The following is a 24058-nucleotide window of genomic DNA, read 5'->3' as shown; positions in this document are numbered from 1 at the left end:
GGCATCATTAATGTTTCAATTATGCATTATTAATTCTGAAGCTCGACTCAGTGAAGAGCTTTACAACTATAATGAAGTCAGAAACTCCCTGTAACACACATCTGAAGAGTCACACATATGGCTTTTCTTTGTGTGTTTTGGGTTTTTTTTTTCTTTTTAACTAGCCATTTTTTTCTCTGTCCTTGAAGTAAGGAGAGCTAAATTAGTGAAACAACAGATAAGGGCTGATTATCTCAGACAAGTGGCAACACACACCACTTGAATCGGGTTGTGTGTTGCTACATTGCATTGACAGATGCACTGAAATTCTATTCAGCGTGGATTGTGTGTGTCGACTGCATATTAGAGACAATCTGGCGATACGTGTAACATTAGATGAACACATAAAACTTACTGATGCATGAATTCCAAGTGCTCAAAGTCAAAGTCAGTTTTGAGGGTCACACAAATTCCTGGAGCTTACCTGGAGAAAGGCTATAACAGAAGGCCATGGGAGATGGTCTGAAAATACAGAGAAACCTGGGAGAAATCCTAAGCTGGAAACAAGAAAGACAATGAGATGCGCCTTGTCTTTGCTGACTTTTCAGCCATTATGAGGGAAAACATGAAACATGTGATTCTGAGTGTAATGATCAGGTTAAACCACATTGCCATCTACAAATACAAAGTGTCCTTGCTGAGAAACTATATCCTGAGCTTAAATCAGTTAATTAACAGTATTTTCAAATGGCAATGCCTACATTTGCAATAGAAACAACAGAAGTATAAATTAGGTTAAGTGAGCTCACACTTCAGTGGGCGTCACATACAAAATGCAAATGTAATTTCTTTCCAAAGACACTGACAATCACTCTTTAGGAAGCCCTATTACGACACAGAATCCTATTTCCTTTACTTATTTTACAAGGACTTATTCACACCCATAGGAATGCACATACACATCACATATAGACATACTTTTAGTGTATCTGGGCTTAGGAGATGACGTGGCAGCAGTTAACACCTTATTGACATTTGCCTCTCCAGCTGCAGTTTAGTGTATAAAGAAATAGAAGTAAAATAAGTGAATACAATTCACTTACCTCTTTCCATTTGTGTTGTGTGTCTTCATTTCTCTGAATGACCTTTCAAATGACATGTTCTACATATGCGCTACAACCATACTATAGTGACTTCGCTAGTTCTAAACAGAAAATATCAAGATTTTGTGGAAGCAGTGTGTAGTGCAGCTTGTGAATCAATCGTTATGACTATTGTCGCACTGAATGTAGACTGTCAATATGCTGCCCGTTTGTGGGCGAGTAGAGAGGCCACGTCAGGCTGCCCGGACATCTGCTGCTCTGTCTGTGATGGAGCCTACTCCATCTTGAATATGAGAGATAAACACACACCATGCTAGCCTGGTATGCAATAATCGGTTCAGTTTTATTTAGGCTCTGGATGTTGTGGGGTTGTCAAGACTGACACGCCTCTGTGACATTGAGGTCTGGAGCATTGCTTCTGAACTGCACACCCAGCTCATTGTTTCTTTTTTCAGGGGATCAGAGGGTGTGTTCCAACTTCAGGGGAATAAGATAAGGTAAGATAAAATAAGAAATACTTTATTTATCCCACATTTTGGAATTTTCTTTGGGATTTGGAATTTGGCCAACCAATCTACATGTATCCTTGGGGCATCCTGTTAGGAGTATTGGGTATCGGTCTCATGTTGAGGGCTTTCTGGTCCCCGTACAACTGCAGTGAGAGCTTGGTCTGCATTGCAATAAGTCATACTCATTCCTGGTGCACACTGGACTCTGCCAAGACTGCCCTTTGTCTCAGATTCTGTTTATTCTTTTCACTAATGGCTTCGAGCTGTGGGTAGTAACCCAAACAATAAGATCTTTGATACAAAAGGGGGAAATAGGCTCCAAAGGATGTCTTGCCTCAGCTTTATAGGGCGAGAAGCTCAGTTTTTTGGGAGGGGCTCAGAGTGGAGTTGTTCACAAGGAGCTAATTGAGATGGTTCTGGTATTTGACTAGAAAGCCTCCAGGACAAACCCTAGGCCATACGTTCTGATGCAGACGGAGATCTTTGACTGACTTTCAGAGGTGCCAGAGGGCTTGGCTTCCCCTGCACAAACCTGGAAAAGTGGTAAAAGATGGATGGATGGATTTTTTTTTTATAGTGCCAATTATTACTGTTTTAGCTAGTGTCTGTGTAGGTGACAGGTCATGTTAGTATAAGTAGCTTGGAACAAGAAGCAACGGGACTTCTTTAAGTTTTGTGAAGATGTTTCACCTCTCATCTGAGAGGCTTCTTCAGTTCTTGCATATCATATTCAAGTAACCAGCAACTTACAATATGACACAGAGATTAAGCAAAAAGGTTTGTTAGCTGCACTAAAATAGCTCCAAGGTGCACAGTTGACATTTAAGATTCTTTAAACTGGTGCATTACATGCGCATAAAAACACCCAAAGTCACGTAAAGAATTTGAGGTCAAGTGAAAGAAGCAGAAACTTGGCATTTATTTTTGCAGTCTGAGATTAATCTTTGAGGACGTGGCTTTGGGCTAATGGAGTGGTGCTTATTCCTTTGAGAAAGGGTAGAGAAAAAATAAAATACAGTGACAGCAAACACAGAGAGGAAAAAAAACAGAACTTTAAAAAACTGAAAGGAGTGGAATGAGGGGTCACAGAGAAAGCAAGAGTGACAGACTATATAAAGAAGAAGAAGACTTAAAGAGTTCTTCTTGGCTACTACATATCTCACTGTGTCACCTCCATTCAATGTCATGGCCTTCTTCCGCTGATGAGATGCTAATGCACATGTCACCAGACAGACATTTCCACTTCCACCATTCTGAGCATCTACTCTCAGCGCGCCTCTCTCTGTCATTTACATATCTCTGTCACCATGTCTCCAATTTCTCTCTTCCCCTCTTCAGCTCCTTCCAGCACACTTATCTGGGCCTTGCTCTAATCTGACTCCATCTTTCTGTCACTCACTGTCCTTCTAAAGTTGCTCTCACGTCTCTTTCCATCTATTTAGGTTAAACTGTGTTGACTCAGGTCAACACGTGGTGTATTTTACCAGGTTTCACACATATGTACACAAATACATAGTGCATGCTGTCACTGAAAGATTGAAATAAGCTAAAAGTTATCACCAGAGATAGAAGGGCTCTTAAATTATAATTTATTTATCTCTAAAACCTTCTGGGCGTTGTATATGGGAGTGCCTTCCCGAGATTGACTACTGTCGCTGGTAATACAACGTGATTATACAGACATGTTCACATAAGCAAAAACAAAGTTCATTTCGGAACTTCGGTTGCAATGGTAGGAGACGTTGAGTGCAAAATGACATTCTTAGGAAATATTATGGTTTCTTGATATCACAGGATATAAAATTGATGTTTGATGTTTTCCTCACTGTGCATACAATAACCATCCAAATTTTTCCAAACTCTATACTGATACCTTAAGAAAAACTCCCAACTGTTTTGGTGACATCTGATGTAATCTTTAACTGCTGATTTGTTTCTTTTATTTTATCTTATAATATTTGGTGGCTACTTTCTTTATAGTATTATATTGTGAAAGTACATTTTTTTCTTGTCATCCCACACCTTTTACCTGCTACCCTTTAAATGCATGGCACATAGATGTGAGCCTAGATTTAATCTTCCTAGAAATTACTTGCATCTATAATTCAGTAGTGCATGGCTCATGACCCATGCAGTGTTCAGCGTCAATCCAGGAAGCACTGGTGAAAAATGAAAGTGAGAGGTGGTGGTCAGGGTAATGGATGGTAGGCAATAGCACAAAATCATCTTCTAATCTGATACTAAGCAGCACCGAGTGTTTCCAGTCATTTTTTATTACCATGTTATTACCAAACGTACAGTATGTAGGAAAGAAGCTTGATAAAACCCTAGGCTTTTCTCTATGATAATTAAGAAATGTGTTGAGCAAAAAAAAGCTACACAGAAAAATTGCAGACACTAGGAAGAGCAAGAGAGCAATTTATTTTTGGTAACAATCCAACTGAGGCAAGTATTGATATTTAACCAAGACTTATTAGTAATGATATCAGTACCTCGGTATTCATTCAGCTACACTTAGTGGATTAAATTGGGCTGTTATCTGACTTTAATGTTGGAAGCTGAATAACAAAACTTTGTGGCTTAAAAATTAAATTCCCATTCACATGGCGAAATCGACCCAATGGACTCTTTGAATGCCGGTAGTGGGTTTAACATGTGCCCCTCAGTTTTTTGCTGCCTGGTACCATACCGCTCACCGAAACTGTGCTGGGATTTGAGGCTGCTACTGCTTCTGGCAGTAATGAGCATTTCATAACTCCCTCCTTTACTGTAGTGCCCACGTGTAGGTTGCGAATTTACCTTTCCCCAAGTCAGTACCATTACTCCCCTCCTCCTGCTGTGCTGAGCTTGGTTTTTTCTTGTGGCGAGAAATCAAGTCAAAGCCCTAGACAACTCAGAGCTGTACATATGCATGTAATATTTACGCTTTTCATATAGTTTGGCTGACTGAATTAAGCTTATTTTTCAGCCATGAGAAAGGCTTTAACCTCACTTGAAGTTACCCCACATGTAATTTGTATGCAATACTGCACAAATTACCTGTTTTCCCAGATATTGATGAGTTTGACTGAGTGTTCAGACCTTAACACAGCACTGTGCAAACAAAGTCTTCCTTAAGCAACTGAGTAAGGATGTGAAAATGAAGCAAATTGGTGCCTACAAAACAGGGAAGGACTATAAAAAGATATCAAAGCACTCTGAGCTTGCAGTTTCCCATTTCTAAAAAATCATTAAGAACTTCATGTTAAAGAAAATTGTGGAAGTTAAGAAAAGATCTGGAAAACCAAGAGAACAGACCGAGAGACATAGCAAAGTGTTTGTATTTCACTGAAACTCTCTTGGTTAACATGATGTATGAAAAAACATGTACAATATCTGCCCAAGGCACTGAGTATTCAAATAGGTGGCTTCATATTACTGCAATGAGACAGTTAATAATTTCACAATGTGTGGTATTTTTTGTAAAATTGCATAATATTAATATGGTACCACTTTACAATAAGGCTTCCCTTATAGATGCTAATAAATAGTTTATAGCTATATTATTAATTAATCTGTAAATGCTTTATAAACCATTATTAATGGTTTATTATGCATTAGTTAAGGGTGAGAAAGAGGAAAAAAACTGACCGGTTTCTTGCCAAATAGTGAGCCAAATGTGTTCACCTATATATTTCATCTAGAGTTGCTATATTAAACATTTCAGACTAAGTTACTATCCTGTAAGCACAATCAGCATTTGTAAACATATTTTTTATCATAGAAAATTGTACTTCAGAAATGCATTATAAATATCCACAACTATCAATCGGAGCTTTGTTGTAAAGTGTAAAGCATAAAACCATTTATTAATGAATAATAAATATTTATAAATGCCAAATGGGAGCCTTATTGTAAAGTGTAAAGCATAACACCATTTATTAATGACTACTAAACATTTATAAATGACAAAAGATAGCTTTGTTGTAAAGTGTAAAGCATAACACCATTTATTAATGACTACTAAACATAAATGACAAAAGAGAGTTTTGTTGTAAAGTTTAAAACATGTCAACATTTATTAAGGACTAATAAACATTTATAAATGCCAAATGGGAGCCTTATTGTAAAGTGTAAAGCATAACACCATTTATTAATGACTACTAAACATTTATAAATGACAAAAGAGAGTTTTGTTGTAAAGTTTAAAACATGTCAACATTTATTAAGGACTAATAAACATTTATAAATGCCAAATGGGAGCCTTATTGTAAAGTGTAAAGCATAACACCATTTATTAATGACTACTAAACATTTATAAATGACAAATGATAGCTTTGTCGTAAAGTTTAAAACATGTCAACATTTATTAAGGACTAATAAACATTTATAAATGCCAAATGGGAGCCTTATTGTAAAGTGTAAAGCATAACACCATTTATTAATGACTAATAAACATTTATAAATGACAAAAGATAGCTTTGTCGTAAAGTTTAAAACATGTCAACATTTATTAAGGACTAATAAACATTTATAATTGCCTAAAGTGAGTCTTAAATGTATAATGTCACCATTTATAACACTTAGACCTAAATTACAATCAGTGCTTGAAATAACATTTAACTACTGTCAAAAATGGCAATGTATTGTAAGAGTAACACATGTAACATTAAATGTGTTTTTTAAAACACCAAACAGTCACCCACTCCAAAAAAAGTTCATGCCAGACTGGTTCAAACTGGAAATATTTTTTGTATGTCCTTAAATAAGCGTCCCAGTGGTCCATCAGGGTGTCGCGAACCAAGCCAAGATGACCACTCAAGAACCATCAGGTGTTCCTCCAGCAACTTCTCAGTGCGATTTCCTTAGTCTACGGACATGTCCTTTGATGGTCATCCAAGCCCTTTCGATATGCTGTGTATGACTGCCAGATTGAGGATCTACAAACCACCTGCTGTGATTTACAGTGTAATGTCTGTACCCTATGTTTGTCAAAACATTCTTGTAGGCTCTCCACTCATCACTGATAATGGCACTACCCAACTTAGCATGCTGTCTGATCAGAGGAACAAGGTGGCGCCTTGATCGTTTTTCAACAAGTTTTAACACGAGCCTTCGCCTTTTGTCTTTAATTCCCATCATTCCAAATACCCATTTCTTCCTTTTCCATGCATTTCCAAAGCGTCCACGTGCATACTGAAAACAAAAAGAATAAAATTAAACAGAATATCTACAAAGAAACATTCAAAAAGATGGTTGCTTCTACTAATTTTTTTAACTTATGGTAAAGGTTTCCATGTTTAGAGGACACATTCAGATCTGCATTGATTCTAACAAACCTGTCTGAGAGTTTACCAACCTTTCGCTGATGACGGAGACAGCTTTCATCTATAACCACAAATTCTCTGTCACCACCAAGACGGTGTCCATTGTTTATTCTGTGTCTTTTAATTGCACGTATACAAACATGTCGAATGTGTCTTGCCATGCTACTTAGTGTTCTGGAGCTGCCAGCCACTTCATCATCGATCATATCTATTTGTCTGAGCCTGAGCCCTTGTGAAAATCTGTGATAGAAATTGAGGCAATTATTACTTACTGAGGCCCTAATTTTATTTCACAAGTCTCGTATTGGTGTTCAATTATGAAAGGTGCATTGCTATTAATGTCTACATCTACATATACCTGTAAATGAACTTCATCCAACTGAAAAGAGATGTTTTTGATTTCTCAAAGAGGGAGCTAGTTCTAATTGTTCTGGAAACTTTCCTATGACTTGCTCTTTTGCAGCACCTGAGAACATACAAATGAGTTAAGTAAAGAAATGGACCCTTAAACAAGAGCATTAATTGAAAAGATAATCACAAAATTAAGTATGAAGAAAATAATAATGAAAAGAGGTTAATGCTCCCTCTTGCATTGATAACCGAAATATTTTGTTATATTTACTACATGCACTACATTATCATGCATTATACATACCACATATATTGGTCTTTCTTCACCACGGAAATCATTTTCATCTTATGGTGACAAACAGGACATCTAAGCTTCTTTTTTAGCAGGTGTTTCTTCTGCAGCCATTTAATGAGCCTTAGTGCCTTATATTTAGTTTGTTTTCCTTCTATTCTGGCGCGCAATCTCATTCCCAGAGACATTCTGGTGGGAAAAAATGAGTAATTTATTTTATTATCACCTCGAAACACCGTAGAATACTCTATGGGAGTCTAGTGCAAATCGGTTCAGAGTTAAAGAACTTCACATGCTATATAAAACAAGCCCTATAATCAAAAATAGTCCCACGCAAAAAAGAGGATTGTCTCACCTGTTATAATGTATCTCCGACTTTGTTATGTAGATCTAACCCGCTGGATTCATGCTAAAGAAATATGTTCTGCCGCCAAAGGGAGGGAAAACAAATTTAATTTAAACGCAGAGGAGCTTATACAACCATCCAATCACAGTTAACTTTATTAAGGAAAGCCCCTCCTCTCAGAGCGCGACAGGCAGTGGAGCGCTCTGGAAGGTCAAGCCAAAGGGGCACGAACAGACACACTGAAGGCGCTCGTTCAAGTTGCTGCACCATGGATGGAGCAGAAGATAAAAATTTGTGTGCGTCTGCGACTTACACAGTTAGCACACGTTCGAAGAGATACAAAAAGCAGAGACTGGATGATCTAAATTGCACTAAGCCAACGACGTCAGCAGTTAGACATGAAGGTGAGTATAATGCTAGCTAGCTAGCTAGCTACCGAGCCATTTGGCTGCTAGCTACAGTGGCTAACTAACATCACATAACATGTGAATAGCTCTATTACTATTGGTTATTCCAAACGATTGATATCACTTAGTTGTATATTTTTAGTTTTGTTTATGTGCATCATTAAATTTATATTAAACACCCTGGTAAGGCAGTACACATAAGAATTATTTGCCTTGTTTTAGAAATGTCTGAACCACCACATGTGTATATAACATAATTTTTACAAAGTGGCTTTTTATAAATTCAAGTTGTAACCGTTTTTAATCAATATTTTATTTGAGTTTCCCAAGTTTAGATTATAAATTATTTTAGTATTGTAATTTAATAATTGTTTGTTCTTTAGATTCTTCTTCTAATCCTGCCCCTACTGCAACTGCCCTTCTTAACAAGGAGCGAGAGAAACTGACTTTTCTTAAGGAGGAACTGGAGCGCGACACCCTGATGGACCACTGGGACGCTTATTTAAGGACATACAAAAAATATTTCCAGTTTGAACCAGTCTGGCATGAACTTTTTTTGGAGTGGGTGACTGTTTGGTGTTTTAAAAAACACATTTAATGTTACATGTGTTACTCTTACAATACATTGCCATTTTTGACAGTAGTTAAATGTTATTTCAAGCACTGATTGTAATTTAGGTCTAAGTGTTATAAATGGTGACATTATACATTTAAGACTCACTTTTGGCAATTAAAAATGTTTATTAGTGATTAATAAATGTTGACATGTTTTAAACTTTACGACAAAGCTATCTTTTGTCATTTATAAATGTTTAGTAGTCATTAATAAATGGTGTTATGCTTTACACTTTACAATAAGGCTCCCATTTGGCATTTATAAATGTTTATTAGTCCTTAATAAATGTTGACATGTTTTAAACTTTACAACAAAACTCTCTTTTGTCATTTATAAATGTTTAGTAGTCATTAATAAATGGTGTTATGCTTTACACTTTACAATAAGGCTCCCATTTGGCATTTATAAATGTTTATTAGTCCTTAATAAATGTTGACATGTTTTAAACTTTACAACAAAACTCTCTTTTGTCATTTATGTTTAGTAGTCATTAATAAATGGTGTTATGCTTTACACTTTACAACAAAGCTATCTTTTGTCATTTATAAATGTTTAGTAGTCATTAATAAATGGTGTTATGCTTTACACTTTACAATAAGGCTCCCATTTGGCATTTATAAATATTTATTATTCATTAATAAATGGTTTTATGCTTTACACTTTACAACAAAGCTCCGATTGATAGTTGTGGATATTTATAATGCATTTCTGAAGTACAATTTTCTATGATAAAAAATATGTTTACAAATGCTGATTGTGCTTACAGGATAGTAACTTAGTCTGAAATGTTTAATATAGCAACTCTAGATGAAATATATAGGTGAACACATTTGGCTCACTATTTGGCAAGAAACCGGTCAGTTTTTTTCCTCTTTCTCACCCTTAACTAATGCATAATAAACCATTAATAATGGTTTATAAAGCATTTACAAATTAATTAATAATATAGCTATAAACTATTTATTAGCATCTATAAGGGGAGCCTTATTGTAAAGTGGTACCATTAATATATTGTCACTGTCCAGCAATAGATTGGGGAGCTGTCCGAGGTCTACCCTGCATCTTCCTCTCCACCCTAAATTAGATAAGTGGAGGAAAAATGGATTGATTAATATATTGTCTGGCTTCACAGTTTGAATAAAAGCCACACGTTAGAGATATACACGTTCCAACATACAGACTCATAATCAACCATAGAGTAAGACATTCATTCCAACGTACACACTTTCATACACAAAAATAGATCCACAGTATTGCCCAAATAATGGTGAAAAGATTAAGGGAAAACTAATCTATAAAAATGAGTTTTCAGCAAACAAACCTGTTAGGCTGAAGAAGACTGTTCCTAAATTTGGGTACTACAACCTCAAAAGTGTAATCAGCTCTGGATTCAAAATATGAGTAATTAGGAGATCAGATGAGAAGTCGGTATCAGTGATAAGATCTTCATAGCTCTGATATATGAGCAGGAGCTTAGTGCTTTATATGTTAATAATAGGATTTTAAAGTGGATTCTGAATTTCACTGGGACAGAGGGAAGTACAGCAAGAAAAGGTTTGATATATGAGCACTGGTTACATTTTTTAGCAGCCTTGCTGCTGCGTTCTGCACCAATTGGAGACAGGCTATGGGGATGCTTGTGAAAAGTGAGTTACAAAAGTCAAGAAGAGGTCCAAATTAATGAATTACAGTAAAGATTTGATTTTTTTTCTATATTTCTGAGATAAAGGAAGCAAGGCTGGATGACATGTAAGATTCAAAATTCAGATGTTGGTCAAAGATGATAACAAGGTTCTTAGCAGACGCTCTGATGATACTGGCGAGGGGCCCGATGTACTGACTGACCTACTTAGAGCAACTGTCACAGGCAAACATGTGAAGGGTACCTCTGTTGCTCTCTCTCTCTGCAATATACTTTATATTGGTAAAAAGAAGCATTTGCATTGACAAAACAAGCAGCACACGTTACATTGGCAATGTTTATCCTATTTCTTTATGCTCTCAACACGCTGACTTTGAGTAAAATAAAGCAAATTTACTTTTACTGTATGCAAAAAATGTAACTTACTAACATTCAAACTTTTTTATGCAATGTCACCTTTAGCCAGAACAGGTATTTAAAAAGGTATGTACGGAGACCCCCGAACACTGCTCCTACTTACAACCGCACACATCTGACCATTGTCATAGTACAAGAGGGACCTCTACAGGCCACTGATGGAAACAAAAAAAAAAGCTTTTGCACAAAACTGTCATTAGATTAAAGCTGAATGCTTGCAGACGTTTTAAGGTTAAATGCTTGCAGATGTTTCACTCACTGTCACAGTCACAGTCTCTTTCTGCCAGTCAGGAGGCATCTCACTGTCTTGTGGCCTCCAGTGACACACCCACATGAAGTCATTCATAAAGACAACACACACACTGTAAGTCTGTCCATCTGGACATTTGGATAGACTGTGGAGAGCATCAAAAGGCTAACACTGGGATGAATAACATTCATTTAATTGTTTTTTTTATTATTATTTTTGTATAAAAGATCAATACATGACCTTTTAAATAAAATCTCTGACTTATATCAGCATACCTCCATACTAAAGTCAAAGTGCTTGAATCCCCACTGGAAACATGATCAGTAGCTCTTACACCAGTATTAGATAAGCTGTGATCACTGAAACCACTGAAAAAACAAGACTTTTTCTCATCTGTCAGTATTTGAGAGCTGCATGTGTTATCCATTCTATAAAAGCATTTGTTCCAATCCTTTGGGTAACGACTCTTCATCTAGTTGCAAGATAATGAAGGATAGTAAAATGACTAACGGAAAAATGAGGAGGAAAAACATGTTTCTGCTTCATAAAATTGTTTATTTTTCATTGTAAGGGGAAATCTGTCTACTGAGGCCTTTAAATGTTATTCAAATGGAACAAAATTGAACAGAAAATTGTTCTTTGCTTCAATTGCTCACAACAGGCCTGACAGTGTATGCAAGTGACTTTTTGTAGGGTTCACAAGCGAGAATACTTGGGAAATCACTGCTGTCATTGATGCAGTTAACATATACTTAAACTTAGCTGGCATTGAATGGTGGTAAGATGATAAATAGGCTATACCTCGGCAAGATAGAAAAACAGCAAAGGACTTTAAGCTGAAATCTTCCTTGTGAAATTTGCTGGGTCTTGAAATGGTTCTCTAGTGTCCAGTGCAATTGATATAGTGACATTTATTGAAAGCAAAACTTGTCTTGAGTACAAATGTTCAGAAACAACACGAGTGAACTGAAGTAAAGTTTTCAGGTTGGTCCAAACTTTTCAAAGAAGCAAGTTTTAGGATGCATTTGATTAGACTACGCTTGAATAAGAGACACGAAAAAGGGCATGGTCATTTTTTTTAATAAAAAGCTCACTTTGATGTTAGACGAATATGTTGATAACATAATTAGAGCATGGTATTTGGATATCTTTGTGGAGTTTATTAGACCACATCTCTAGCTTGAGTAGGCTTTCCTTGACTGTGTGTGACATTTGCCTTTATGGTTCCTTCTCCGTTTTTTATCTCTTCACCTCATAAAGAGAAATCTTAATTGGAACTTTTAGTAAACAGACAGCACCTACAGTCTGACTTTTCTCCTCGGAAGTGGGATATATAATTTATTTTGTACACCACATGCCTCCTTGTCCTTCTTACTAATGTCCTCATCGGTTTGCTGCTAGTGCTCTTGCAGCTATTTGTAGGGCCAACTTATGTGATTAATTAATGTATATTTTTAGAAACCAAGTTAAATAAACCTGGTTAGATAATGCATTTCCAGAAGTTTCTTGCTGATGATGTGTGTTAGGATAAAGGCTGAAATGAACTAGGCTATGTTGACAACTCTCAAGTTGTCATTATTAGTCTTTAAAAAATGTCATAGTTCCAAAACGTAATTATCTACTTCTACCATCCAGACAGCCCCAGTCACTGGCATTCCCTAAAGTCAATGAATTGCCATATAATACCATAGAATTACACACAATACTTTTGGAAGACCTAGAAAAAGTACATCTTTTACCACTTGTATAGTGTGCAATAAAGAAGAACAAAGGGACATTTACTGCTGCTGGGTCATTGTGACATATTTTCTTTTGCCACCAATCATCTGCAGGTATTCCCAAGTCTGACTAGATCCCTCAGCACATTATGATTGATGCATGTTCCAAACCCAGTGCTACTATAGCTAATGTTCTATGATTGATTTGGTTCAAAAAACAGACTTTCAGCAGTACTGTTGACAGGTCTATTGATGACACAATATATTTGAAAGACCTGCTTTTCTTGTCTAAAATAGGTGGTACTGAATTGGTCTGTTTTGTGTAGAAGAAGGGTGAAATGTTGCTTGCCCTTTATCTGGAACTCTGCACAGACCCTGATGAAGAAAACTTGGATTGCCTATCGCAATTTATCATTTAAATTTTAGATTTTGTCAAGTTTTGCCAAGCCAGCAAATGAAATGAAAGGATAGGTGTGTTGAGCTCTGTGCTATGTGGTAGTTTAGCCCTCAGGTTTGCTCACACCGAAGCATGGCTATCTTTTTATGTCACAAACTGTTTGTCATCAGTTATTATTGGCATCTGTCTAGGACAGATGTCTTTTGTTGTTGTTGCTTAAGTAGTGGTAGTTTGGTTTGCTGTGTGTTTACGTGCATCACTTTCCTCATGGTCAATTGGTTTTTGGCCCATGCAAAGCTGCAGCGTTTAATAAACATTTCTTCTGTGATCTTTACGCTTGATTTTTAGCTGAAGATATGGATAGAAATAAATAACTGAAGAGTCTGTGTGCATGTCAATGTATGTGTGGGGGCACCCACATTACAAGGTCTTGCATCAGTTTTATGCCTTTGCAGTATACAAAACAATCACTTGAATATCTGTCTTTTTGAGTGGCCCCTACTGTTCTCTGTCTAAAGCATTTCATTTTATGGCTTCCCCCCTTTTCTTCCCAGGTGCCAAACATCTTTGCTCCAGTCCTTTCAAAACTTGCCTACTTCATGGTTCTTAAATTACTTGTTTGATAACTTGACTCCAAATACCACAATGCCTGAGATCTTGTGAGTCTGTTAAACTAGGTAGAAATGTTAGGTGTTCTCACTGTTCACGTGTATTTATTTTGCCCACCCTTCCTCTAAAAAACATTAAAAAGTAATATATAATACATTCACCGGGCATTTTATTGGATACACTGGGTTAGATCTCATTTTGCCGTTAGAACTACCTTAATAGATTCAGAAAGATGCTGGAAATGGTCCTCAGGGATCTTTGATCCCGTCACAAAGTTGCTGCAGATTTGTCAGCTGCACATTCATGATGTGAATCTCTTGTTCTATCACATGCCAAAAGTGGGTTGAGATTTCGTGAGAAATTGTTCCGTACACTGAACTCTTTGTCACGTTCAAGAAATCAGTCTGAGGTGATTTGAGCTTTGTGATACAATGAGTTATTCCAAAGATGGGTCTGTGGTCATGAAAGTATAGACATGGTTAGCCACAACACTAAGGTTCCGAGAAAATCAGCATTACAACCTCAACTGATGTAAGCCAGGATGGATCCATGTTGTTTAGGCCATATTCTGACACTACCATGCAAATGTGGCAGCTGACCTGGAAAGTCAGATTTATGTGAGTCTGTAGGAATTGTATTCAGTGTCCTGTTCTTAGCTATCATAAGTGTGGTTTCTGCTGCTATATCCCCAACTGTTTAAGAGTTCCTTGTGTTGGGTGTTTGCCTACCTTGTTGGAAATGAGTTTTTGTTTTTTTTTAGTTACTGTTCCCTTCCTATCAGCACAAAGCAGACGGTTATGTGTGAAAGTCTCAGTAGTCAAAAGTTTCTGGATAACTTAGACCAACCCCTCCGACACAAACAAGAATGTCACGTTCAAAGTCACTTAAATGACCTTTCTTCCCAATTCTGATGCTCATTTACTAGTCTTTGACTATTTCTAAACACCTTAATACATTGAGTGTGAAAGAACAAGTGTACCTAAAAAGGTGACCAGTGTATATGAATACTAGAGTGATCAGTAACCCAAAAAGTGAGCGTTTGATATACTTTTTTCGTTGATGACCAGTGTTTCAGGTGGGAATGCCAGTTGCCAAAGATGATAGTTCACCGCTCTTGTCATATACATATATACGTCTACACCTGTCAGTTGTACGGACCAGCACTTTATACTCAGCTCCATATCTTCACAGTTTCCACCACAGCAGCAGTTTTATTATCTATCTTTCAAGAACTCAGTTTAAGCATTCTTCCGCTCAGCTTTAACTTAATTTAGTATGAGCAAGTATGTTCTCAATAAGCGAGGATGCACACACAAAAAAACAGGAAGATCAAGAAGGGTTTGCCAATTCTATTACCATTCCTCTTTCTGGGGAATCCAATTCTTCTCTCATCCTGCCAGCAGCATGCATTATTGATCAATATGCAATACAGCCTAGCCCCAGTGCAGTGTTGTTATGTCTGTTGTCTGTCAGCAGTGCGGCTGCCTGATGAGACTGTAAGTTTCCATAGTAACAAAATGTTAAAGGCTCCATATTACACTGATTTGCTGGCTTTATAATTTTATTCCTGAGGTCTACTAGAATAGGTTTATATGCTTTTTTTATTTTTTATTTATGTCTACAGTTTGTATGTTGTTGCATCACCTTTTTTCACAAACAGCTTGAAATGACTCATTTTACCCCTGTTTCTTTAGGCCACCCTTTGTGGTACAATCCCAGTCTGCTCCATTTGAAGCCAACTCAATTAAACAAGGAAGAATAAAAACATATTTCCATATCCTGTAGAAGACGTTTGTTAGTGTCCAGGGAGAGATTGAAAATATAAGTCAAAGACAATTCACTAAACTCAGTTACTTGCTTGTTGTTGTAGTTATCTTTTGACTTCCTTTCTAAATCTAAATGTATCTCAATGTTTGAGTGCTTTAAGCAACATAAGAAAAAATAATTATGGGAATGGTCTGGCACAATATGATTGTTTGATCACGTGCTATAGGAGCATAACATGAAAAGAACTGAACCGAGAACCAGAGGCAAAGTGATGCTTGTATTGTTCATATTCAACACATTCATCATGTTTTGTGGGGGGAGTTCTAGGGCTTTTCTATCTCCATCAACGGTTTAATGATCTAAAATGTCACAGGTTTATTCAGATTGTCTAATGTTTCAAACAACAAATAGTCAGCTTTGACATTTCTAATTGCATTCCTGCTTGCATTGCATAGTTGCGTGAAAACAAACCACATTCCACATGAAACACACACTGTTCCCTTATTGACTTTGACACTAAAACTATTGTGCGCGTGTTTGTCTTTGTGTGGCAGCTAGTACAAAAGAATATTTACTTTATTGTTACTTAAATAATTTTAATTAAAGGGAGGAAACCAAAGCACTCAGTTGCAAACCTGGAGAACAGAAACTATAAAGAAGTAAAATAGTTAAATGTAGCCATTCTGTTTTTGCATGATCATCAACTCTCACCACCTGGCTTATATTGCACAGGCTCTTCTCAACAGTATTGTGGGTTTTACTTTCTGCTCCATCTTATTGTGGTGCAGCTCTTTAGAGAGAGGTATTTCATAAACCTCCTTATTTCTGTGGTTTCGTTGAATACCTTTGTCTTATTATAGATATCTTTCCTCTTTGGCTCTCTTGCACCTTTTTCTCAGTTTTTCCTCAATTGCACTCAGATTTGAGATTTTTCTCCCCTCTCAGACTCTTGAAATTATCCTTGATTGACCAGGTTGTTTTGGGGATGCAGCTCTGATCTTCTCACTATCCTATTTTCCGGTAGTTCTAAGCAGACCTGTTTGCCCCCTCCTGAAAGCAATAAGAGCTTCCCATAGAGAGGGGATTTCCTTTTATTTATCTTGATTTATCGCCACCTTCGACCTGTGTTTGATGTTAAATCAGTCTTGCTTTCATTCTTTTGTTCTCCAAAGCATTGTCGAAGTTTCTGAATTTGTTTTTAGTCAGTATTCACTGAAGTGTTATTTTGACTGAGTTTCTTTGGTTTAGCCTCATAACTTAGTGTCTTCTTTTTTTTACCAGTCTTCTCCATTAAGCTTAGTTCTGGCTTTAGGACTTGTCTAAAGTGGAGATTATACTCTGCTGTGGACACAGCCAGCTGGAGACACCACAGCCAAGTCATTCTTCTTATAATTCTTTGAAGTTTGCCTTAAAGTTCCATGCATACTTGAAGTGTATTGTCTGCTCAGAGCCTCGTGCTCACCGTCTGATGATGTAATTACATCACTCAGACCCAAGAGGACCCTGACAGACTCATGGTTGTGAAAAGTAAAACATGCCTGCTCCTTTCTAGACTGAGTTTGAAGCTGCAAGGCACTTACTCAAACGCATGAAAGACGTGCACACTTTTGTTTTTTAGCAGTTGATTTAGCCCCATCTTAACACACACAAGGCAAAAAGCTTATCAACTCAAAATCCTAAACCAGATAAACTTTTTACACCTGCTGTTAAACATAAGGATGTGCTTTTGAGGGCTCATCAGCACTGGGCAATATTTTCTTACTTTCTTACTTTGCAAAAAGCATAAATTGTCAGACAGATGAACCAAATGAACCATATTTAGAGCCCATTTATTCAAAGTGCTGTAGTTTCATTCCCATGATTGTCTTTGCAAAGGGACGTGCGTCTGTGGATGAAACTAATTACAACACTTATGGAAGCCAGGCTTGAAAGAGAGAGATGCGGAGAGCGAAAGATAGAGTAAGGAGAAAAGAGGAATCAATACTTACCCTGAGCTAGTCTTCTTCTAAGTGAACAGCACAGCTTATGATGTTACACTCACATCAGCTGTCAAGGGGAGTGTTGAGCATTTGTGTGTGTGTGTGTGTGTGTGTGTGTGTGTGTGTGTGTGTGTGTGTGTGTATTTAATGCCCTGCAATGCTCCTGGCGGATGGGCCAGGTGGCCGTCCTGTTGTGTGGGAGGAAGTAAGCCTTTGCACACAGATATGGTGGGCACAGTTTTCAAAGAGGAAACTCAGCTACACAAACACACCATGTACAAGGGGGGGAAATGAGGACTACAACGTGTCAAACCACATTCAGTTTATCAGCAGAAGTTTCAAACAGTCATCTGAACCACTGGACCGTCTGATGAAAAAGAGAGGCAACATAGCCATGAAAACTTTAATCTCTGTAGATCTCACACATCTCTGTGGCAAGCAGCTTTCAATTACACATGCATGTGTTACTTGTCATATTCTTCTGAGTTTGCTAATGAAGCATTTTGATTGACGGTAACTTTTAAGAAGGCATCCCTCTTTTAGTTTTTTTAACTGTTTAGTTGTCTTTCACTGCCCTGCAAAAACAGAAAAAAAATATCTTAAATCAAATTTAAGATTTTTGCTTTACTCCAATACCACAAAAAGCAATAAGAAAATAGGGAAATGGCTAATTGGATTCAGTTATATTATTCGTCTCCATCACCTACAGTTAGTTCCATTAGTTTTTGGATAATGGCATGTGCGGAGTTTCAGCTTTAACTGACAAAAATCTTTCATTCATTTCGGTCCCTTTTATTTATAGTCCCCCATTTTTAGAGGCTCAAAAGTAACATAATTTTAATTTTTGGACAAAATCCTTTGCAGACAGTGACTGCCTGATGTCATGGACATCACTGGATACTGTTTCCTCCCTTGAGACCTTCTGCCAGCCACCTTCAGTTGCTGCTTGATAGTGCATCCTTCTGCATTCAGTTGATTTTGTGCTGCTTTTGTATGTGTTGTTTGATCAGTTTTGCAACATTTGGCTGAATCTGAGTAGACTATGGCCATATACACTTCACAATTCATTCTGCTTCTTCTGTCAGTGGTCACATCATCAATAAACACTAATGAGACCCATGCCATGCACCTTGTTTGACAGATGACATGGAATATTTGGGATCATGAACTGTTTCTTCTCAGCTTTACATGTGCACAGATTTATTCTTTTTTCCATATCTTTTCGCACTCTTGTAGAAGTTTACTAGCAACTTCTGATGTAGCCTTCTTGTTCTTGAGTGTTACCAGTAGTTGTCATAAAACCTCTGTAGTTCCATTCGGGAAGGTATCTTTCGATTGCAGACTTTCACAATGATACACCGTCCTTAAGAGTGCTTTTGTCTTGAAGTTGTTAAAACTTTTTTCTCAACGAATGATGAAATTTGTGAACATCCATTTTAGCTATCTTCTGTGGTCTTGGTTTTGGTGTGAACCTCTCCAATGCATTACTTCTCTTAGCAATGTGCCAGATTGTTGATTTGGCCCTTTTTACAGTTTTGGCATCTCCCGGTTAGTTTATTTGGGGCTTTCAGCCTAATAATGGCATCTCTCATTTGCATCAACATATCTTTGTACCTCACATTGAGAATTCCAGTGAATAGCAACCAAATGCATGGCTAACATTCGGAATCAACTCCCGGTCTTTTATATGTCGAGTTTAAAATGGAATAATGAGATAAGAGGCCTCACTTGGCCATGGCCAGGGAGTAGAAAATTATACTGATTTAAAAGCACGAATTACTAAAAATAATGGAACCAAAATATAATAGTATAATGCTACAACCCACTTGAATAAGAAAGCAAAGCAAAGTGACCTGTAACCTGTAAGCTTAAAAATTTATTACTGAATGTGTCTTTGACAACTGATGTAAAGAAAATGTGTGATAGGTGGATATTTTTTAGAGACTCCTAAGATCTTCAGAATTTATTTATTTATTTATTTATTTTTGGCTGTTTTGTGCTGTCCTTTATTTGGTTTGTTTTTTTAAGCTGGTAAAATAGTTTTAAATTTAATGTCATGAAACAGGCTCTATGCATAGAAATTAGCACCGGCATTCTCTCAAAACTGTATGTATGGTTAATATGAATGGTTAATAAATGAGGCGTCCGGCCACTGTGTGAGTTTAAATGCAAACAACAAATGACTTGAAAATACATCTAACATTTGTTAATTTACCAAATGCTCAGAGCAAAGAAAGTGCATAACACAGTTGCCTTCTCTCTCTTACTCTCAAGCACTCAGCTGAGAATATCTGCAGGGCTTCCTCTTCTACTATCAAACAGTTGTTTGTTCTCACTATCAGAATTAATTAAATATGATCAGACTTGATCCAACTATTCTTTTCACTGTAATTTTTTTCTTCTTACACACTTTCTCTCACTCACACACACACTCACACACACACACACACACACACGCGCGCGCGCGCGCATTTTCATGTCTTAGTGAGGAAATCCAATTGACATGATGCTTTCCCTAGGCTAGCATAAGTGAGTGTTGGTCCCCACAAGTATAGTAGCATGCCAATTTTTCTGTCCTCACAAAGATGTCTAAACACACACACACAGTTACACATGGTTGTTTGTGTATTCATAATTTATAGATTTTGATCAGACAGAATCTTTGATAAGGTTTACAGACTGGGCTTGCCCAGGCAGAGGGGGAAACAGCAGAAATAAACAGTCATAAATATATACATGGTGATACCCACTGGATGCACAGTTAATGTAACGATACTGTTTAAGAGTTAGTTGCTTACTGATTTGTGAACGAGAGACAGCATAGCCAGGAAGTGTGCTGACCCTCAGTTTGCAGTTTCTGAAAGGAAAGACTTACACAGCATTGCACTGTTTTATTTACTTATATATTTATTTATTTGGTGGAATTATTTTAATCTTGAACTGAGCAATAAAATATGAAGCTTGTACATGAGTTCAATAAAGGATGTTTGTATTCACTCATTTGTCTGCTTTCCCAGGTGGTTGGCTGCTAGTCTATTCTTTACTTCACATCCACCTTCCCATGCTGTAAAACCTGATGCTGACACCATCGCTGTACTCTTTCTGACATCTTTCTGCCTGCCTTCCTCAAGCCAATCAGCCTCCGCTCTGGGTACTTTACATCTTACTGCTCATATTTCATTCTCACTTGCAGACTCCTTCATGGAACCCACCTCCTCACTATCTCCAATTCATGCAGGTCACTACATCCAAGCCTTCATCTTATCTTCGCCACCACCAGCGTTTAGGGTCCTGCCCTAATTCCTATCACAGCTGGGATTTCATTCTGATGTGATGGGCCATCGGAGTCTAATTGCTAAACAGCATAACTGAATTCTATATATCAATAAATCATGCTCAGTTCTTTCTAAGGATCTTTCCTTATTTAACAATGATCTGCTATACTTCGATCTGTTTATGCACCTACAGAATGTCAGATATGTTCACCAACTATTTTCCAAAACTCCTCTTTGATGCAGCTTGTAGACAAAATGAAATAAATGTGAAAAACAAGACAGACAATTAACCTAAGATTCTTAAGATTCTTCAGCATCTCAATGGGAAGCATGTGGGAAAGTCTCTAAGCATGCATCAAAATAACAAAATCATGGAAATTAACCGTGTTTGCATGTCTTTCTGCGTTTTTATGCAGAAAGACATTGATTATGTTCTACAGTCTTTCCACTCATGTCAAAAACATGTGTAGAATTTGAATCTGCACGGCTTAAACATATCTTATCAGTGAACATGATTGACAAACGAGAGGCATTGGTCATTAAATGCATTTATTTGTAGATTCCTGATAAATGGGTTCTTCACATGATACAAGCGGATGACAGCAGGCCAACTTGCTGTTTAGCTGCTTTAATCTCAGTTGGAAAAACCCCCCGAAATAACACTGAATATCATAAATAAAAAGAGCCTTGAAGCAGAGGAGAAGCAAAACAGACCCTTGTTTAACTCACTGACATTTGTATTCTAGATGTAGAGTTTTTTATCAACATTCTTCATTAACCATTAACACTAAACACTGAGGCAAAGACAGGGATATACACACACGAAGACAGCAAGATTGAGTGATGTACACGAGTATGAGACAGAGGGAGCAAGAGAGAGATTGATAGGAAAAGTAAATCTGTGCCAAAAATAAAGACTAATCCAAACTGAGTCTGATGGATAAGTTGGTAAATTGAGTAAACAAAGTCCCCCCTCTCTTCATTATGAGGTGCCAGGAAAAATCTTGTCATACAAAATGGAATCTAGAACAAGTCAGTTTGGTTCAGATGGGGATAATGTTGGATAAATATAAGCACCAGTAAGAAGGAGCAAAAATATAATAACAAGAAATCTACCCAACAAATGATGATCTCAACTCAATTTGACAGGCTTGTAGACATAGTTTTTAAAAAAAAAAAGAAAAGAAAATTTTAAAAAATAAACACCAGCTAGTGTACAAGGGAATGAAAGAGACAGAAAGATGTGAAGTAAAGAATAAAAGAAAATGAACAAAGAATAAAAAAGGCAAAATAATGAGACTGAGGCAGGAGAGAATGTGAAGCCGATAGATTAATTACTATAAGAGAAATGGGTTATGATAAATCTTTACCCTGAGTAGAAACCAAAATCTCTGATGCAAAGGAAGGCCAGGAGAGCCAAAGACCATTTTCACAAATTTAAGTTATTATTGACAGTCTAAGAATGAAGCACGACCCTCTTCAGAATAACACAAATATGAAACTGGAGACATTTCAAATTGCCTGATGAGCAGCAAGATGTATTAACATAGGAGGGTCTCTTCTATTTTAGTGTCCCGGTAAGACCAGATTATCTGCAGAGAATACCATAAAAAAAGGGTACTTTCAGCCTGTCAAAATGCATGTCACTTTTGACGATGTCAAAAGTGGAATTTTTAGACATCATCTTCATCCTGAAAAGAAAACAAGAACAACAGATGACAAAAGAATCACATGATAAAAGCGAGAACGCTAACAGCAGTCAGAGGAAGCCTGAGAGAGCAGGTAGAACAGCTACCAACAGTTTGTGACCTTTTTCATATATACTGCCTCTCATATATGTCTGCTAGCTAACCTACATTGTGTATTTTTTTAGTTTGTTTATAGTTGAGATTTTAAGCAGTTGGCTTCAGCTGAAACTTGAAGCTCGGGACTGTTGCCAAGGTGTTTCTGCAACTGTCTGAAAAAAGAACCTGATTATCTCACTCTCACACACAAACACACACAAACACAGATGCCATGTAAAATACATGTAAAAACTGTGCACTTACTGTGAGGGAACAGAAGAATGGTGATGTTTATTGTTATGTATGTATGTATTTATGCTGTTAAGTTAGCTTATTTCTTTTTTTTTTTTTAGCAGTGTTGACTTTTGAACACTGAAACGCATTAGCAACACAAAGCTGGAAAGAAGTCTGTTTATTCCCCGCACGCACACACCTCCCATTTACTGGATCCCTTTGAGGAGAAACTGAAGGGGAAGGAGACATGTGGCAGTGGCAGAAAAGATCATATGGCATCTGCTCTAGTGTAAAATCTTAATATGGGGTAGAGTATTGGCACCCATCGCCTCACTAGCATTGACATGCTGTCAGAGTTGTTCTGGCAGAACACTAAGTGGAGCACACTTGTCCAGCACTGTTCCCATGAGTGTTGCAGCATGTCCCTTCCCACTTGCTATCCACCCTGGACCACATTAGCAATGCTGTTATAGAAATGCGAGAACACAAACATGGTAGAGCAGATCTGTTTATCAGATCTTCAGCCAAAGATCTGGTGAGACGCACTGCTGCGGCTCAATTGGTAAGGAAAAAAGAACTAGAGCAATGAATAGGCAGCACAGTCATTTCCAGAGATCACTAAACGGCAGGGGTCCCTGGCATAGACCAGAGGGAAGTTGTTTTTTTCTTATTAATATTATTCTTTTAAATCATGATTACAATATTATCAACAAGTACAGCTCTGTAATTACAAGGAAAAACACACTGTGGCCCTTTGGCACAACTTGAAAATATGGCTAAAAACACATTGCCTGCTACTATGATATCATATGTGTAACCAATGCACAAGAACATTTCTCATAATGAGAAGCCTCAAAGCCTTTATTAAAAATGAAACACACACACACACACACATACACACACACCATACATATATGGCTAAACAGGGCTGACTCAACATTTCAGCATTAAAACTGGTTAAGGACAGATTATTACAAGACTTATCCATATGAGAAAATGTTAACACGAGCTGTGTTTGTTAGTCAGGCTGTCGTTAAATCAAAAGGACTCTAATACTACTGTTTGAATTCATAGCTA

General features: G+C 37.2%; 1 long non-coding RNA gene across 2 annotated transcripts; it reads right to left on the bottom strand.

Annotated features, from left to right (window-relative positions):
* Positions 1-6127: 6127 nt before the first annotated feature.
* On the bottom strand, positions 6128-8130 carry LOC143422038 (uncharacterized). Of its 2 annotated transcripts, XR_013101642.1 has the most exons (5): positions 7896-8123; positions 7553-7729; positions 7256-7363; positions 6930-7137; positions 6128-6766 (listed from the first exon to the last, which is right to left on the bottom strand). It is a non-coding gene; the product is annotated as an uncharacterized LOC143422038 (long non-coding RNA). The 2 variants fall into 2 exon arrangements; XR_013101641.1 differs by having other exon boundaries at positions 6930-7363; positions 7896-8130.
* Positions 8131-24058: the final 15928 nt, after the last annotated feature.

This window comes from Maylandia zebra, linkage group LG14 (genome assembly GCF_041146795.1).
Source record: "Maylandia zebra isolate NMK-2024a linkage group LG14, Mzebra_GT3a, whole genome shotgun sequence".
In the NCBI taxonomy this organism is placed as follows: domain Eukaryota; kingdom Metazoa; phylum Chordata; class Actinopteri; order Cichliformes; family Cichlidae; genus Maylandia; species Maylandia zebra.
This window is presented reverse-complemented; position numbering and strand designations above follow the sequence as displayed.